The following is a 3,309-nucleotide window of genomic DNA, read 5'->3' on the forward strand; positions in this document are numbered from 1 at the left end:
AGCAATAAATCTATGAGACCAGGAGACAGGCTGAATGTGGTAACGCTTGTCCTGAATTGCATCGCTTCAGGCTGACCCCCATGACAGAATGCTCCTGCGTATGAAAAACAAGAAACCTTGACCTCAGGAAGAAGAGTTCTAGTCAAGAATAGCATTCTTTCTTCTTTTCAGGGAGGAACATTCAAACACAGTATCGCTCCCCTGCAAGCAGCACAACCAGGGATTTACCATGGGATCTGCCTACTTTGTAGACCAGCCCTTAGTTTATCTTAATAGTGGTTGGCTTTAAGAGCAGGAGCTTGTTGGATCAGGCAAGTGGAGCTGAATGATGGGGGTGGAGACGCTCCTTCAGGTATACAGAGCTGAAGCCGTTTAGGGCTTTAAAGGTCAGCACCAACACATTGAATTGTGCTTGGAGACATGGGACTCCGCTAGATTGGTAAATAAAAAGTGTTTTATATGTGTTTTACAAGCGATATAACACTGTGACACCAGATGGCACTGTGGAGTCCCGTCTTTCCCAACCAGATTTCCCCATATGAGTTTACAACATGTTTAACTGAAACGCTTCTCTGATGTGTCTAGATCCAGCCGTACTGAGAGCCAATGTAGGTATTTCAGGACTGGTGTCATTTGGTCCTGGCAGCCACTCCCAGTCACCACTCTGGAAGCCACATTCTGAATTAGTTATAGTTTCTGAGTCACCCTCAAATGTAGCCCCACGTAGAGCATATTGCAGTAGTCCAAGTCGGAGAGAACCAGAGCATGTACAACGCGCAGACAGGTATGGTCTCAGCCGGCATAGCAGATGGAGAGAAAGCCGCTTGTGATTACCAGGAACTGGAAGTCTGGGGCATCTTGCCTCTGACAGTGGAGGAATAGCACATCCACAATAGCTGTTTCTTAGTCATAATGGTATCTTTTCCACTGAAACAATTAGGGGAGTTCCCATCGGGAGGAGGGAATCCTGACATTTTCTTCTTATTTTCTCTGCCTCCTCTCTTAATGAGAACTGCGGTACTGTGTCAAGAAAATGGGAGAACCCCCTCTCTTTATTTTATTAATATACGGGGGAAAGTTCTTTCCCCAAAATGTAATGGTGTGTCTCACAAGTAAGAAAAATTAAGAGTGGTGAAAAATGATTTGATGGAATGAAATTATTCCCTGGATCTGGGGCCAAGCCTAATCCTCTATTACTCCCACCCCCTTTTTCCTGATATGGCAGTTTCCTCTTCTTCTTTTTTGTTCTTCTGCAAGATAATCTCTGTATAAGCACAGTTGTTATACAAAATTACAAGCTGACCAACCAAAGGATTTACAGATGTGCTATCACTTCCTTTATGGAGTCTCTACATTTATTGCTTCTCTATTCCGTGTGTGTTGGGCTACTCTTCTGAATTATGGCTATAGCGATGGTGGTTAGTTTTGCAACAGTCACAAACTCTTCATACAAAAAATACTTTATTTTCAAATATTAATAATTCTGCTGTATTGAATTCTTGGGTTACATTTAATGGACTTGGAATACAAACGGCAGCACCACTAACTTAATTTAATATCATGTGACCATGTAAGGCAAAGACCTTTCTGATTTCATGTTTCATTTCTTTTAAACAGAAGCTGAATATTCATGAATATACACAGTTTTAGTAAGGCTATGCTCATGGAAGTAAAGAGATAAGGCGGGTGGGGGCAGAAAGATTGACACCAGGACCTGCTGCTCCACTGGATCCTGCCACCTGAGGCAGTTGCCTCATGGGTGGGCCTCCCTAGGGTGAGGTGTGCGTTCTGGTTAAAGTGGGGCTGCATATGGACTATGCCTTTAAAGGGCATTTGAAGCACACACACCCTTAAATTACAGTGCCTGATGCCTCACTTTATTGGACGTGACTCCCCTCTGCCCACTGTAGTTTAAGGGTTGCTAGGAATTGTAACTGAGAGATAAACTTACAGTGCCCAAAATTATTTGGGGAAGGGAGAAATCTGCTTTTAAGGTATAGTGTGTTCACAGCCTGGGACTAAAGCAAGGAGGCCTACAATCTGCCTTGGGGATTTGGGGCTTCAAGGGAGGTTGGGGGCTGCTGTCCCCAGTCTGGGCCACATGGGCTCCTCTGCCCGCCCATCAGGATGTCCCAATGCTACACTGATCGTCTTTCTTCTCTCCTCTTCTGGTAGGCAAGGAGCAGACTGCCACTGGGACAGCTGCTTGGCATCTAGGCATCCCTGGCTCTCTCCTCCTTCCACCTGCTCTTTGCCCGGGGTTCACAGGACCCACCCACCCCCAAACTTGTCTAAACTCACAGGTCTCTGCCTCGTGCCAAAATGAGAATCCTAGGCAGGAACTTCTGGGTTCACCCAACCCTTCTCTCCCCTCCGTGCACATCCCGGTTCTTTATCCAGCAGCTCCCAGTGGAGACTTGCACTCTGTCCCCTTCCTCCAGGGTCTCTCACCCCTTCTCCTCCACACCATCCATCTCCAAACATGGAAGCATCATCTGAATGCTGGCATCGGATAAACTATAACTGCCCTGGGCTGGCAGCCTCCCTGGGAGTAGATGAGATACCGCCTCTCTTTTCCTTGCTGGCTGGCTGAGATCTACAGTCCAGCCAGTATTATTTCAGATGTATAGATGTATCAAAAATATAAGGGCAAGTCTTCTGTGCAGAACTATGTGTACTCTGCACTGTATATATCCAGGCAATCCATATTCTGTACTAAGAAAACAAAATCCTGTGAGATGTGATAAATTATAAAATTTGAGCAAATTTTATGATTTATCTTATTTTGCATAATTCACTCTACAAGTTTTGCTGTCTTTCATAATTTATGCTGCCCTTGCTAATTATGGGAAAGGAACTGACACTGAAAGGTGACGTCCCCGATGACTGAAAATCTCATTCAGGCACTGCTCATACTTCTGAGCTTTCAGCAAATTTTTGCATCTTGCTTTACAAAATGAAAACTGAATTTCTCAGGAAGCTTATTTATGCGTACCTTCCTACACTCACTTGGAACTGCAGCATAAAGTCATGCAATACCAGTTACATATCTAATAGGAATGTTCTGAAAGAGCAGATGAATAGAAGATTTACAATATTTCTTAAAGTGGGGGAAGAGATGGTGTTAAGAAGGATTATGATTTCTAATGATGGCAGAATAATCCCAAAGGGCCTGCCTTTGCTTAGTCACTGGCATGGTATGTATTTTTAATGTAAACCACTGTGAGCAACACCATATCATGTAAATTGTCATCTGAATTGTACATACAACAAGCACACATTGTGCCAACTTTTTTTAAAAAAACAAAC

The sequence above is a fragment of the Podarcis muralis genome, chromosome 13 (assembly GCF_964188315.1).
Source record: "Podarcis muralis chromosome 13, rPodMur119.hap1.1, whole genome shotgun sequence".
Classification (NCBI taxonomy): domain Eukaryota; kingdom Metazoa; phylum Chordata; class Lepidosauria; order Squamata; family Lacertidae; genus Podarcis; species Podarcis muralis.